Source organism: Etheostoma spectabile, unplaced genomic scaffold, assembly GCF_008692095.1.
Source record: "Etheostoma spectabile isolate EspeVRDwgs_2016 unplaced genomic scaffold, UIUC_Espe_1.0 scaffold452, whole genome shotgun sequence".
In the NCBI taxonomy this organism is placed as follows: Eukaryota; Metazoa; Chordata; class Actinopteri; order Perciformes; family Percidae; genus Etheostoma; species Etheostoma spectabile.
In genome coordinates this window covers 52,683-69,271 of record NW_022605610.1, presented here as the reverse complement: position 1 = coordinate 69,271, position 16,589 = coordinate 52,683, and the positions used below count along the sequence as shown (strand labels likewise).

The 16,589-nt window shown below is 44.3% G+C and overlaps 1 protein-coding gene across 1 annotated transcript in view; it reads right to left on the bottom strand.

The window, feature by feature from the left end:
- Positions 1 to 16,589, bottom strand: part of LOC116686697 (tetratricopeptide repeat protein 28) — a 331,008-nt gene that overhangs the window by 280,355 nt on the left and 34,064 nt on the right. The gene's annotated exons all lie outside the window — the stretch shown is intronic.

The following is a 16,589-nucleotide window of genomic DNA, read 5'->3' as shown; positions in this document are numbered from 1 at the left end:
AACGATTCTAAAATCACTGATTATTTACATGGATCTGGTGCGTTTACGAACGCAATTTCGCGGACTTTTATGTTTTAAAAAAAGGATCTTAATCTTGAACAGAAAGGCGACCCTCCCTTAGAAAATCCTTCCCTAAATGTGTCCAACACTTAGATATTAATTTTAGTCTGTCACAGCTAACGAGCACTTTTACGAAACTAAATACAAGCTGGACAATTAATCCTGTTAACTTCCATTGCAGCGATCCTGGCTGTTTAATATGCATCAATGTCAAAGGAAATATGTCCCCAGTATTTTTGTTGTATCTGATTCTCATGAGCTGTTGCAGGAACAAGCCTGGAACAGTAAAGCAAAAGCTGTGTAATGAAATATTGAGACTTTCTAATCTTGAAATATTAGGACTATAAGACTTTCTATCTATCTTGGGGGGGGGGCTCACCCCCAATGAGAACAGCTTATGTCTAGTGTCCCCGTTTTAAGTTTTACAAAGTAAAAACATTACTTGTTTTGGAGTAAATACGCTTCGGGAGATGAAATGTCCCGGATTTTTTGTCTGAGAAATCTGGTCCCTTATCCTAGGGCCAGTGTTCAAAGTAAAAACTATCGTATTTTGGTTATTCGGATTGGATCAAAATCGTGAAATTGGGTTGCTAAAAGGAACGAGGAAGTGAAAATCAGATTAGATCACGGGATCCAATCCTAGTTTTAATCTGGAATCAAACCTTCAGTATTGGGTTGTTCAAAAACTTTCCAGTAGGAATTTTGGACATCTTTGATCCAAAAAAACGGAGTTATATCCTGATCCCAACCAAGGGGGGTAGAAACCTCCAGTTGGATTTTTCAAGGTGTGTTTCAAGGTGGATTTTGCAGGTGGTTCCCAGCCCGAAAACTTAGTAAAACTTTAAATTGGTCAAATAATACATTTGCAAATCATTTAGGTGGTATAACTTTTTTATATTTTGCACTTGACTTGTTAACCTTAGTCAACTTAATAAAGTAAAACATAAAATAAAAATACAAAATATTTGTCCTCTACATAGGAACAATCCCCCAACGTTTTTAAATAACAGGAGTCAAAACAAAAATACAAAATAATCCTATATTCCTCTTCAATCACCGGATGTAATTTTCAAGGAACCAATCTAATAAAAATGTTCCTGTCTTTCTCCTCAGATGAGAAGAACCCTGAACTACACTACTTCACTACTATCACTTTTTACTTTTTTTTTTTCTAAAACTTTTCAAAAATCTCCACAATGTTTTATTACTTTTTATTAGTTTTTTTTATTCGTAGTGGCTCGGTTAGGGGTCATAAAAGAAATATATGAATGAAAGCGGAGTTTATTTTGGTGTTTTTGGTCTTAAAATAAAGACTTAGAGTGACGCCAGCTTTGGCTCTTCTACCTGTTCTGTACGTCGCCGTAGCCCGTTGTGTATGTCGTCCTATTTAGAGCAAGTGGTATCCGGATTTGGTATCTTGAAAAAACCGATGGAATCTTGGACAGGGTGAATCCGGTCCATGTTTGCTTTGAAAAACCGGCATAAAAGTAGAGACGGATTCCCTGATCCTGAGTAGCAAAAAATGGGATTCACAAACCAAATAATTTTGGATCCAGATAACTATTTTTGGAACAACTGCCCCTTAAGATCTTCCTCGTGCCATTGGGTCCACACTCCTACTTTGGTCCCAGGGGACTTGAACCGCAACCCTCCGGTTCTCCAACCCAACTCCTACGGACTGAGCTACTACACAGAGGTCCCACTGCCTTTTTTATTCATTCAATTTGTTTAAAGTATCAATTCCATCAAAAGCTTATCTCGGAGCACCTTTACAGATAGACCCAGGTCTAGACCACACTCCAGAATTACAGGACCCAACATTTAGTAGTTTCCTCCAGAGCAAGCAACATGCCACAGTGGAGATGAAAAACTCCCTTTTTATGTAGAACCCTCGACAGACCCAGGCCCAACCCAGGCCCAGGCCCGACCCAGGCCCAGACCCAGGCCCAAGGAAAAAAAAACCCTGACCCAGACCCAGGCCCAGGCCCAGACTCTTGGAGTTGGTGTCCTGACGACCGGTGGGGGTTAGAATGAAGTAGCAGGGCACAGCAGGACGTAGCAGGGCAAGGACATGCAGGACACAGCAGGACGTATCAGTCGAACAGCAGGACGTTAGCCGGACGTAGCAGGACAACGCAGGACTAGCAGGACGTAGCAGGGCTTAGCTGACTAGCAGGAATAGCGGCCGTATCAGGCGTAGCAGGATGTACAGACGTAGCAGGGCAACAGCAGGACCTTAGCAGGACTTGCAGGACACAGCAGACCGTAGCAGGGTGTAACAGGGCACAGCAGAACGTAGCAGGATGTAGCAGGACACGCGGGGCTAGCAGGATGTAGCAAGGACGTAGCGGATGTAGCCGGACGTAAAAAAGCAGACGTAGCAGGGCCCAGCAGATTTAAGCAGATGTAGCAAGACGTAGCAGGACTAGCAGGGCACAGCAGGACGGTAGCAGGAACGTAGCGGAGTAGCAAGGCTTAGCAGGACGTAGCAGGCAGGGCACAGCAGGATTAACAGGACGTAGCAGGACACAGCAGACTTAATCAGGATGTATCAGGACGTGCATATGTAGCAGGACCACGCAGGACGTAGCAGACTTATCAGGAAACGTAGCAGACCCGCGACTTAGCCGGACACGAGCAGGACGTAGCAGGACTAGAGGCCTAGCAGGAGTAGCAACGTAGCAGGACACAGCATAACACAGCAGGACGTAGTGGACGCGCAGGGTCGTAGCATGACGTAGCAGGACGTAGCAGGACTTAGCATGATGAGCAGGACTAGCATTATTGTACGCAGGACACGCAGGACGTAGCAGGACGTAGCGGACATAGCAGACTTAGCAGGACTCTAGCATGACACAAGCAGGACTCGCAGACGTAGCCGGACCTAGCAGGAACGTAGCAGGTTTCGCAGGACACAGCAGGACCTAGCATGACGTAGCAGGACCTAGCAGGACGTAGCAGGACTAGCAGGACACAGCAGGACACAGCCTGACTAGTAGGACGTAGCAGTGCGTACGACACAAGCAGACGAGCAGGAAACGTAGCGGACGTATCAGGAAGTATCAGGAAACTTAGCAGGATTGTAGCAGGACACAGCAGGACGTAGCAGTACCTAGCATGTACACAGTGCAGGACCTAGCAGGACGTAGCAGGACCTCGGACCTAGCAGGACGTGCAGACTTAGTAGACACAGCAGGACCTAGCAGGACGTGTAGCGGGACATGGTGACAGCTGCAACCATGATTTTGTATGTGGGCGACGGTAGGATAATGTGCATCCTACCCCAACTTACGTTACCCCTCATGTTGTCCCTCATGTTGCCCTCATGTTGCCTCATGTTGCCCTCTGTTGTCCTCATGTTGTCCCATGATTGTCCTCGGTCAAATCAACTCGTTTGTTCAATAAATCACGTCTTTTAATTCCCCAAATGGCACATGATTGTGAAGTGGTGTTGAAATAGTGTTGAGTACAAGTTGAACCTATTCCAGTCTGTGATTATCATCAACAGCCATTCCTTTAATTTTAGTCTCAATAATTCCTAGTTCTGCTTTTCTAACTCAAACCTTAAGGTAACATTTTTTATATATTGACCATAAATTCCAAAAATACTGTAAAACCGAAGTCAATATTGTTGAAAACGTCAAAAACAAGTGCAAACATGAAAAAAAATGTCAAAAGTGATCAAAAAGGGCCAAACAACATAAAAAAGGTTAAAAACATCGATAAAAAGCCCTCACAAAGCTGAGGATTTTCATTTTGAAACGTGACGACAAGACGAGGGATAAATCCCACTTAAAAAGGAGACAGAGACTGAGTCCGTTATGTTGAATGTTTGGATTTAGGTACGCATGGCAACACACACACAACACACACCCACACCACAACACACACACCACACACACACCACACACACACACACACACACACACCAACACACACACACACACACACGCACACACACTACATGCACACACAACCACACAGTAAGTTACTGGCCGTGCAAGCTTCTGTTCTGCAAAAACCAACAAGTGAAGTTGAGTTTCTTGCATATTTGTAGGCGTGTGCTCTTTAATTGAACTTTGTTTTTTAAAATCATCTTCTGCACAGAGACCGCAGCGCAGTGCGCAGGACTGGGAAATGGATAGGGTTTTCGAGTTTTTTTCTCGGGATGGTCATTTGTATTTCCTGTCCAGGAAGGCGAGAGTAAAAAGGTTTTTTCATAGGGGCAATAAAACACCACAACCAACGTACGAAATGGCAGCTTCCGCATACCAGTTGCAGAAAGCAGCGGCGGTCATGTATTCTCTTGGGGGGACCTTTTCCTTTCATGGGGCGCCGCTTCTCCATCCTGTGTGTCATCGCGCTCATCCCTCCACACTCCTCTCTCCTGCTTTTAGTCGACTTTACGCAACCGAAAGGGGTCCCAAAAGTTAGCAGAAGTTGGCACGAGAGTCCTCCGGGATCACGAGTGTCGACAAAGTGGAGGAAACCGCAGAGAGCCTGAGCCGTGTGGCGTTCCAGGAGACCACTCTCTTAGGGGATACTCCAGGTTGGCATATTTTCCTTTTTTTCCTCCTGCCCCCCCCCCCCCCGAGGCATGGGAGCGGTTTTGGATCTGAGTCCAGATTCCCTGGATTAGATGTTCTGTAAACTCGTTTGGGTTGGTGTTGGGTTTTTAAACGGGTTTTTATAATCCTTTATGATTTTCTTCTCGGGTTTTTATATGTTCATATTTTAATGATATTATTGATATTTATCATCTTGTTTTCAACATGAATTGCCTTTGCCTTCTGGTTTTAACATGATGAGACACTACCATCGGTTATGCATGCTTCTACAGTGGTTTTATCCTATGATGTATTTTATAGTATTGTTTATTTATTTATTATTATTGCATGGCACTTTTATCTTTATAAGCACTTTTTAAAGCCCGTATTTACTAATTGTAATGGTAGTGTACTTTTTTTTAAGAGCCATAGGGGCGAGTATTCAACCAGTAGGCTATTTTAGTACTTTTAAAATGTGGTTGTGTCAAAAGATATTTTTAATATATTTTAATTGTATTTTTTCTTTTTATACAGGACCCGGGCATTGTATTTATCACACAACTTTTATCTACTTTAATTTTATTTTATTTTCTTAACTTTTCTCGTTTCCTTATTTTTATTTCGTTCGCCCCCCCCCCCCCCCCTCTCTTGTCTCTATTACTGTGTAGATGTCATATATTTTAATTATTGTAATTTTACTTTATTATCGATGTGATAGGTGGAGGAGACCTTATTAAAGTTTGCATGTCCCCCGCTGTCCCTTCCTGTCCCGTCCTGTCCTGTGTCCTTGGCCCGCTCTGAGCATGGTGGCCTTCTTTTTTCACAGCTTTTTAGAACCGAAACCAGGTCTTTTTAAAGGCGTTTGCGTTGTTTTAATCACAAAACCGGGGGTCCCCTTGTGCGCCCTCGTGCTTCCTATCAACCCTAACCCACGACGTACGTAGCCGTTTTTAAGTGGCATTCACAGCTAAGGTTGGCGAACTCTGGGGTCGAAGGCGTTCATGGACTGAAGAGCCACATAATATCGTTATATATATGTTAGTAGATAATAAATACATTGTTGTGGTTTGGGGTTTTGTTTGGGTTTCATTTGACCCTTTTCTTTGTCCCTCCTTGTGTTTTTGTCTTTGTTTTCTCTCTGGTCTTTGTGTTGCGGTCCTCTGTGTTTCCCTTGCCTGTTTGGTCTACTTCCTGTTTTATTTTCTGATGGGGGTTGGTTTCCTGTACTTCCTTGTCTTGGTCCTAGCTTTCACTTTGTTTGTCTGCTTGTCCCGCCCCGCCCTGATTGGATTCACCTGATGTCTCACACCTTGTTCCCCATACCTCGTTACCTCTTTGTACCTAACCTCTGTGTTTTCCCTGTCTTTTGCAGATCGTTTTGGTCCCTGCCCGTATGAAGGTCCGGTTCGGCTTCCTGCCTGTTTACTCCGTCTCTGGGGAGTTTGTTCGCATCTTCCCTGGCGGTTAATCCTGTTTGTTCCTTGTGCAGTTCTTTTTTTTTGTTTTTTGGCTTCTCCGACCGTTTTTTCTGATTTGTTTCCATGTGGGCTTTCTTCGTTTTAGATACCGCTTGTTTTGCTCCCTTGTTTTGCCTTAATTTTCTGTTACTAAACTCCTGTTGAACCCGCCTACCTGCCTGCCGTCCTCATCTCTGCATTTAGGTCCATCCTCACTCCCCTTAACATTACATATAAAAATCTATATGGTGTATGTGTAGATATGGTATGTATGTATGTATGTAGGTATTTATATCATATATATATATATATATAAAATATATATACATACATACATACATACATACATACATATATACACATACACACATTATATTTTTATAATGATGTAAGGGTGAGTGAGGATTGGACCTAAATGCAGAGATATAGGACGCAGGCAGGGTAGGCGGGGTTCAACAGGAGTTTTATTAACCGAAAGATAAGGCAACCCAGGGAGCACCAGTGTATAATAAAAAAGAAAAAGCCCACATGGAAAAAAATCAAAAACCGTCCGGAGAAGCCAAAACAAAAACAGAAACTGCACAAGGCACAACAATTAACTCGCAGAAGATGCGACACAACTCCCCGAAGACGGAGTAAACAGGCAGGCAGACAACAGGACTTCAATGCGGCAGGGGACAAACGATTGGCACAAGACAAGGAAACACCAGAGGTTAGGTACAGAGGTAACGAGGTAATGGGAACAGGTGAGACATCAGGTGAATCACATCAGGGCGGGGCGGGCAAGCAGACAAACCAGTGAAGCTAGACAAGACAATACAAGACGGAACACCAACCCACTATAAATAACAGAAGTAAACAAACAGGCACAGGAAGGCACAACAGGACCACAACACAAGACCAAGAGAAAACAAAGCAAAACACAAGGAGGCCAAAGAAAAGGGTCAAATGAACCCCAAACAAAACCCCAAACCACAACAATGTTTTATGATATATACATACATATATATATACATATATATGTGGATCTTCAGTCCATGAACCGCCTTCGACCCAGAGTTCGCCAACCTTACGTGAATGCCCTTTAAAACGGTACGTACGTTACGTGGGTTAGGGTAGAACGCACGAGGGGCACAAGGACCCCCGGTGTATTAAAACACTTCAAATCTCCTTAAAAGACCTGGTTCGGTTCTAAAAAGCTGTTTAAAAGAAGGCCCCATGCTCAGAGCCGGGCCAAAGGACCACAGGACAGGACGGGACAGGACCGGACAGCGGGACATAAACTTTAATAAAAGGTCCGCCTCCACTCTCCCCTCTATAATAATAAAATTACAATAATTAAAATATAATGATATACACAGTAAATAGAGACAAGAGAAGTGGGGGGGGGGCGAAATAAAAAAGAAAAGTAAGATAAATAAATAAATAAAGTATATAAAGTTGTTTGATAAATACAATGCCGGTGTCCTGTCTAAAAGAAATACATTAAAAGATATATTAAAATATTCTTTTGACACAACCACATTTAAAAGTACTAAAATAGCCTACTGGTTGAATTACTCGCCCTATGGCTAAAATACACATACCATTACAATTAGTAATAAGTGCTTTAAAAAGTGCTTAAAGATAAAAAGTGCCATGCAATAATAAATAAATAAATAAACATACTATAAATACATCATAGGATAAAATCAAACACTGTTAGAAGCATGCATAAAACCGATGGTATGTGTACATCATGTTAAACCCGAGGCAGCATTCATGTTGCAAAACAAGATGCATAATATAATAATATCATTAAAATAACATTAAAACCGAGAATGAAAATCTAAAGGTTAAAAAACCCGTTGAAAACCCAACAAACCCCAACCGAGTTCTACATGAACATCTAACCGCTGTCTGACTCAGACTCCCAAACCGCTCATGCTCGGGGGGGGGGGGGGCAGGGGAAAAAAAGTAAAAAAAATATTTGACAACATGGCGTACTCTCCCAGAGAAGTTTCTCCTGACAGCCACCGGCTCAGGCTCTGCGGCTTTCCTCGCACTTTGTCGACACTCGTGCTCCCGGAGGACTCTCGTGCCAACTCTCGTGCTACCTTTTGGACCCCTTTCGGTTGCGTAAAGTCGACTAAAAGCCATGAGAGAAGGATTGTGGAGATGAGCGCGAGACACACAGGATGGAGAAAGCGAGCGGCCCCATGAAGAAAAGGTAAAGAGACTACATTGACCGCCGCTGCTTTCTGCACTGGTATGCGGCTGCCATTTTTGTAGTGTTGTTTTTGTTGTTGTTTTATTGACCCCTCTGAAAAACCTTTTTACCTCGCGCCCTGGCCAGGAATACCAACTGACCATTCCCGAGAAAACTCGTAAAACCCTATCCATTTCCCGTCATGCGCACGACCGCTGCTGTACTCGGTGCAGGATGATTTTAAAAGTCATTAAGGCCACACAGCTACAAATATGCAAGAAACTCACTTCACTAAGTTTGGTTTTTGCATGAACAGAAGCTTGCACGGCCAGTAACTTCCTGTGTTGTGTGTGTGGTTGTGTGTTGTGTGTGTTGTGTGTGTGGTGTTTGTGTTTGTGTGTGTGTGTGTGTGGTGTGTGTGTGTGTGTTTGTGTTTGTGTTGTGTGTGGTGTTTGTGTTGTGTGTGTGTGTGTGCCATGAGTAACCTACATCCACACAATTCAACTAACTGACTCAGTCTCTGTCTCCTTTCAGGGGAGTTTTATCCCTCGTCTTGTCTTCCCGTCAAAATTGAAAATCCTCACTTTTGTTGAGGCTTTTTATCGATGTTTTTAACTTTTGTTTATGTTTTTGTCCCTTTTGATCACTTTGACTTTTTTTTGTCAATGTTTGTCACTTGTTTTGACGTTTTCAACATATTGACTTCGGGTTTTACGTTATTTTTGGAATTTATGGTCAATATATAAAAAATGATACCATAATGTTTGAGTTAGAAAAGCAGAAATTGGAATATTGAGACAAAATTAAAGGAATGGATGTTGATGATAATCACAGATGGAATATGTCAACTTTTATCAACACTATTCAACAACACTTCACACATTGTTTTTTGGGGAATACAAAGATCGTTGATAGGTTGAGCAACGAATGATTTTGACACCGAGGACAACAATGAGGACAACATGAGGACCACATGAGGGCAACCATGAGGCAACATGAGGGCAAACATGAGGACCACAGAGGGTTAATTAAGTTGGTGTAGGCTCACATTATCCTCCCGTCCTGCCACATACAAAATCTGGTGCAGCTGTCACCTGGCCCGCTACACGTCCGCTAGGTCCTGCTGGTCCCTACTCCTGCTACGTCCTCTAGGTCCTGCTAGTCCTGCTACGTCCTGCTATCCTGCTGTTCCTGCTAGTCGCTCGTCCTGCGTGGTCTGCTACATCCTGCTACGTCCTGCTACACCTGCTCGTCCTGCTACGTCCTCTACGTCCTGCTGTCCTGCTACGCCCTCACGTCTCTTACGTCCTGCTGTTCCGCTGTGTCCTCTACGTCCCTGCTACGTGCCTGCTAGGTCCTGTCGCTATCGCTCCTGCTAGTTCCTGCTGTCCTGCTACGTCCTGCTAGGTCCTCTGTCCCCATGCTAGGTCCTGCTACTTCCTCTATGGTCCTGCTCGTCCTGCTACGTCCTGTCATGTTCTAGCCGTGTCTACATCCTGCTAGTCCTGCTACTCTGTCATCCGTCCTGCTACGTACCTCTCTACGTCCTGCTACGCCCTGACTACGTCCTACTAGTCCTGCTGTCTGTGCCCTGCCTGTGTCCGTGCTACGTCCTGCTACTGTCCTGCTAGGTCCTGCTACTCCGGCTACGTCCCTGCTGTGTCCCTGCTACATCCTGCTGTAAGTCCTGCTACGTCCTGCTACGTCCTGCGTACCGTCCTGCTGTGTCCTGCTACATCCCTCACGTCCGTGCTCATCCTGCTACGTCCTGCATGTGTCCTGCTACGTGCCTGTTATCCTGCGTGCCCTGCTAGTCCTGTACGCTGCGACGTCCTTCTCGTCCCTGCTACGTCCCTGTGCCCTTCTACGTACCTGCACGTCCTTGCTACATCTGCTACACCTGCTGTGCCCTGCGACTCCTGCTACGTTTGCACCTCTACATCCTGCTCTACGTCCTGCTACATCCTGCTAGTCCGCTGTGTCCTGCTACATGCTACGTCCTGCGTATGCCCTGGTTACCCCGCTACGTCCTGCTGTGTCCTGCTACGTCCTGCACTCCTGCTGTGCCCTGTACGTCTGCTACATCTGTACGCCCTGCAGTCCTGCGATGTCCTGACTACGTCCTCTACGCCCTGCTACGTCCTGGTACGTCCTGCTTGTCCTGCTACGGCCTGCTACGTCCTGACTTGCCCTGCACGTTCCTGCTGTGTCCTGCTATGTCCTGTGCCCTGCTGACGTCCTGCTGCTTGCCCTGCTTACTTCATTCTACCACCAACCGGTCGTCGACACCACCTACCAAGAGTCTGGGCCTGGGCCTGGGTCTGGGTCAGGCTGGGCTGGGTTCTGGCCTGGGTCTGGGCCTGGGCCTGGGTCTGGGCCTGGTGTCTGTCCGAGGTTTCTACCTAAAGGGAGTTGTTCCTCCTCTCCCTGTGGCCCTGTTGCTTGCTCTGGAGGAAACTACTAAACGTTGGGTCCTTGTAAATTCTGAGTGTGGTCTAGACCTGGTCTATCTGTAAAGGTTCTCGAGATAACGCTTTTATAATTGAATCTTTAATAAAATTGAATTGAATACAAAAGGCATGGGACATCTGTGGTAGTAGCTCAGTCCGTAGGAGTTGGGTTGGGAAGCCGGAGGGTTGTCGGTTTCAAGTCCCCATGTGGAACCAAAGTATGGAGTGTGACCCAACTGGCCCTAGGAGATATCTAAGGGGCCAGTTTGTTCAAAATATTAATCTGGATCAAAATTATTTGGATTTGGAATCCCATTTTTTGCTACTCAGGATCAGTAATCCGTCTTACTTTTATTGCCGGTTTTTCAAAGCAACATGGACCGGATCACCCTGATCCGACACGGTTTTTCAAAATACCATCATCCGGATTACCACTGCTGCTAAATAGGACGACTATCACAACTGGGCTACGAGCTTACGTACAGAACAGGTAGAAGAGCCAAGATGGCGTCACTCTAAGTCTTTATTTAAGACAAACACCAAAATAACTCCCACTTTCATTCATAATTTCTTTATGACCCCTCATCTGAGCCACTACGAATAAAAAACTAATAAACATTAATAAATACATTGTGGATATTTTTGAAAAACGTCTTAGAAAAAAAAGAGTAAAAGTGAAGTAAGTAGTTCAGGGTTCTTCTTCATCTGATGAGGAAAGACCAGACATTTGTATTAGATTTGTCTTCCTTGAAATTAACATACGCGTATGAATGAGATATAATATTATTTTTTGTATTTTTGTTTTTGTTATGTTAAATCTGTTTGGGGGATTGTTCCATGAGGACAAGATATTTTGTATTTTATTTTATGTTTTACTTTACTTAAGTGTGACTAGTTACAGTCAAGTGTCAAAATATAAAAGTATTACACTAAATTGCAAATGTATTATTTGACCATTTAAAGTTTTACTAAGTTTTTCGTGCTGGAATCCACCTAAAATCCACCTTGAATCCACCTTGAAATCCCTTGAGGTCCTACCCCTGTTGGGATCAGGATATCCTGTTTTTTTTGGATCAAGTTGTCCCATCCTACTGACAAGTTTTGAACAACCCAAACTGAAGGTTTGATCCAGATAAAACTAGGATTGGATCCCGTGATCTAATCTGATTTCAGATTCTTCTTTCCTTGTGAGCACCCCCATTTTCACGATTTGATCGCATCCGTAACCAAATCCGATTAGTTTACCTTTGAACAACTGGCCCTAGGATAAGGGGACCAGATTTCCTCAACAAAATCCGGGGACATTTAAGCTCCGAAGCGTATTTACCTCCAAAACAAGTAATGTTTTTACTTTTGAAAATCTAAACGGGGACACTAGACCTAGAGCTGTTCTCATTAGGGGCTGAGCCCCCCCCCAAGAGTAGAAAGTCCTTATAGTCCTAATATTTCAAGATAGAAAGTCTCATATGTATCAACAGCTTTTGCTTTACTGTTCCAGGCTGTTTCTGCAACACTCATTGAGAATCAGATACAAACCTACTGAGGACATATTTTCCTTTGACATTGATTGCATATTAAACCATCGCTGCAATGAATTTAACAGGATAATGTCCGCTTGTATTTAGTTCGTAAAAAGTGGCTCGTTTAGCTGCTGACAGACCAAATTAATATTCTAAGTGTCTGACAACATTATGGGAAGGATTTCTCAGGAGGTCACCTTTCTGTAAAAGATTAGAATCCTTTTTTAAAACATAAATGTCCGCGAAATTGCCGTTCGCCTAAACGCACCAGACTCCATGTACATAATCAGTGATTTTAGCACGTAAAACACGGCTTTCTAAAACCTCTCTGAGCAGCGGCTGGCTCTGGCTGCTGGAGCTGGTTGGGTGTTTGATTATCGGCTACGTTGTTTGTCAGTTTTTTTCTTTCTTTCATTCATTTCGGGTCTTTCAGTCCACAGTTGAAAACCGGGGACATTTCGCGGGACAGTAGCCAAAACGGGGACTGTCCCGGAACCGGCGGACGTCTGGTCACCCTACCCTAGGAGACACATATTTCAGACACATTCAAGGATTTACTATAATGAAAAATCTCTTTAATAAAAACAATTATTGAGAGAAAATCATTGTCTTGTAATTTTCCCATTACACGCATTCAGGAGATTTCTTTTCCCCAATCCGACTGTATTACAGCGTTTTTTTTTTTTTTTTCTCTCACATCCTCGGTCCAATTCTCCAGTTTTCCTCTATCATTTGTGGACATCGGGCCGAGCCCTCCGCTGTGTCCCGGAGACGAGAGAGACGGGTCGGTCTCAGCAAGCCCGGTCATGGAGAGGTTGCGGCAGAGCAACGAGGCGTGCCGGCGGGGGACTTCAGTCCGCCGTGATTTGTACACCGACGCCCTGCGGCGGACCCCCAGAACTGCATCCGTACAGCACCGGTCGGCGCGCTTCTCAAATGGGCCGGCACCGGGCGGCGCTGGCCGACGCCGAAAGGCCTGCCGGCTCAATCCCAGTGGCCCAAGGTAGTGTGGTTTTTATCTGTATTCACCAGGATGTCCCTTGAGATTGAAATCTCTTCTCCGAGGGGGACCTGGCCAAGACGGCACACGGTTACAATTCAACCCTTGTATGGTATTGGGGGTCAAATTGACCCATTTTCAATTTTACAAACGAAAAAAATTGAACAAATATTCGTTTTTTTTTCTACCTGAAAATCAACGGCTTATCTTATTTCCTGTGATAAAACATGTATTCCTGACTCAATTCAGACTATTATCCTGGATTTGACCACTTATGTCTTTTCCACGTGGATTTTTATCATGAAATTGTAACCTTTTATGACAAAAAAAACAAATCTCACTTCCATTTTTTATATTGTTCTAGTAGAGACATATTGCATTCCCTGAGCATACAAGTATGTTATCTAAATTGTTTGAAATACAATAGTTGTTAATAAATTTATGAGTAACGTTTTATTTCAGAATTGCTTTTAAAACCTCAAATAGGTCGGGTGGGTAATTCAACGAGAGGGTCCCGAAAGTGAAGACAATACGGGTTAAATAGAATAAAATACAGCATATCGAAACAAAAAAGCATCACACATAGAGGAAAAGAACGGTTCACATGTGGAGGTTATTTTTGAGTTACATGACATTTTAACATGGCTTTAAATTCATTTAATGGGACTAGATCTTTAGATGTTTCAAGTCATTCCAAGACCATGGGCTTTTTTCCCAGCTCAGTAAATAAAACAGTAAACAAGTCTGCAGCTTAAACCCATGGCTGCATACCAACACTTGTGGATCTTGTTTTTGCAACACCGTGGACTACATGAGAGAAGGGAAGAGTCCCAAGTTTTACATGTGTGAACTAAGTTTCTCGTAAACAGAAATCATTGGGTACACCAAGAGGTGTCATTGCATTGAAAATGTCAAACTGTATATCTAATCTGGAGCTCTGATTTCCATATCTTGCCAATTGAACCTTTTATTATGAGCACGTAGCTGCATGGATGGAAAGAAATGGGGATGTATAGACACTTCCACACCTTCCTCGTTTACTTCGGTTGAATCGCACTAGAGTTCCTTTGCGGTTCATTTCGTTGGGCGTTGAGAACGCGGCCTCACACTCTGGTGTGCACCAAACAGCGTGCCGAGACCTGCTTGAAGAGGTGGTCTCGGCCGCTGTCAGCTGAACCTGGAGCGTTTTTTGTGTGAGAACGTGATCGTACTCAACCGCACCAACTATACAAACTTCACTTCTGAGCTAATGGTCTCCTGTATCTGAGCGAACGTCCTGTGTCGAGCTATGTCTCCTGTAGTCAGGTAGCTTAGCGGTCTGAGCTAATGTCTCCTGTAGTCTGAGCTAAAGTCTCCTGTAGTCTGAGCTAATGTCTCCTGTAGTCAGGTACTAGCGGTCTGAGCTAATGTCTCCGTAGTCTGAGAGCTAATGTCTCCTGTATCGAGCTACATGTTCCTGTAGTCGGTTAGCTTAGCGTCTGGCTACCTGTGTCTGAGCTAGTCTCCTGTAGTCTGAGCTAATGTTTCCTGTAGTTGTTAGCTAGCGTCTGAGCTAACGTCCTGTAGTCTGACTAACGTCTCCTGTAGTCTGAGCTAACGTTCCTGTAGTCTGAGCTAATGTTTCCTGAAGTTGGTTAGCTTAGCGGTCTGAGCTAATGTCTCCTGTAGTCTGAGCTAATGTTTCCTGTAGTCAGTTAGCTTAGCGGTCTGAGCTAATGTCTCCTGTAGTCTGAGCTAATGTCTCCTGTAGTCTGAGCTAATGTTTCCTGTAGTCTGAGCTAATGTTTCCTGTAGTCGGTTAGCTTAGCGGTCTGAGCTAATGTCTCCTGTAGTCTGAGCTAATGTCTCATGTAGTCTGAGCTAATGTCTCCTGTAGCTATCTATTGTCTTGTAGTCTGAGCTAATGTCTCCTGTAGTCTGAGCTAATATCTCCTGTAGTCTGAGGTAATGTCTCCTGTAGTCTGAGCTAATGTTTCCTGTAGTCAGTTAGCTTAGCGGTCTGAGCTATGTCTCACGTTAGTTCTGAGCTAACGTCTCCATAGTCTGAGCTATGTCTCCATTAGTCGAGCTACGTCTCCTGTAGCGGCGTAACGTCTAGCTACTGTCTCATCGTTGAGCTAACGCCTGTACTCTGCTATATCGGCAGTAGTCTGAAGTACGATCTCCTGTAGTATGAGCGAAGTCGCAGTATCGTGAGTTTAAGTCTCCCTGTAGTCGAGCCTAAACGTCGCCTGTAGTTCTGAGTTAATGTCTCGCCTAGTAATGTAGACTTAGGCGTCTGAGCTTCAAAAAGTCCTGCCTGTCAGTAACAGTCACAAGTCTCGAGTCCTGACCTATGTCTCCTGTAGTCAGGTAGCTAGGCGTCTGAGTAATGTCTCTGTAGTCTGAGCTTAATGTCCCTCCTGTAGTCTGAGCTAATGGTATCCTGTAGTCGTCAGCTTAGCTGGTACTGAGCTATGTCTCCCGTAGTCGACGGTAATGTACTGCCTGTAGTCGAAGTCCTCCTAAGTCATCTGAGTCTGAATGTTTTCGTAGTTGGTTAGCTTAGCGGGCGAGCCAACGTCCTGCGCTATAGTCTGCTTAACGTCCTGTAGTAACTAGAGTTCTGAGTTGTTAGCTTAGCGGTCTGAGCTAATGTCTCCTGTAGCGAGCTAAGTTTCCTGTATTCAGTTAGCTTAGCGGTCTTATGCTAAGTCTCCTTAGCTGAGTCTCGTAGTCGAAGTAAGTCTCCGTAGTCTGAGCTAATGTTTCCTGTCTACTAATTTTCTGTGTGGAGCCTTTAGCGTCTGAGCTTCGTCAGCTGAGTATGTCTACGGTAGTGCTGAGCTAATGTCTCTGTAGTCTGAGTAATGTCATCCTGTAGTCTGAGCTAATGTCTCCTGTGTAGCTGAGCTAGTCTCCGTAGTCTGAGTATATGTCTCCATGTGTCTGGGTAAGTACCTTAGCTATGTTTCTTCCTGTACGTCGGTTAGCTAGCGGTCTGAGCTAATGTCCTGTAGTCTGGCGTAACGTCTCCAGCGTAGCTGAGCAATGTCCTCCTGTAGTTCGATAGCTAACGACTCTCCTGTAAGTCTGATCTAATGTCTCCTGTAGTTGAGTACTGTCTCCTGTAGCGGATTAGCTTTTTGATGATTATTTTAGACTATTGCACTTTGTTAGCGGTTCAGGTGACCAGGTGTTTCCCGCTCATGGTGGTCGTGCTTTCCGTCGGTGGGCGTGGCTTTCGATCCTTAGAAATCCTTCCCATAATGTTGTCAGACACTTAGAATATTAATTTGAGTCTGTCAGCAGCTAAACGAGCACTTTTACGAACGTAAATACAAGCTGGACAATTATCCTGTTAACTTCCATTGCAGCGATCTGGTTT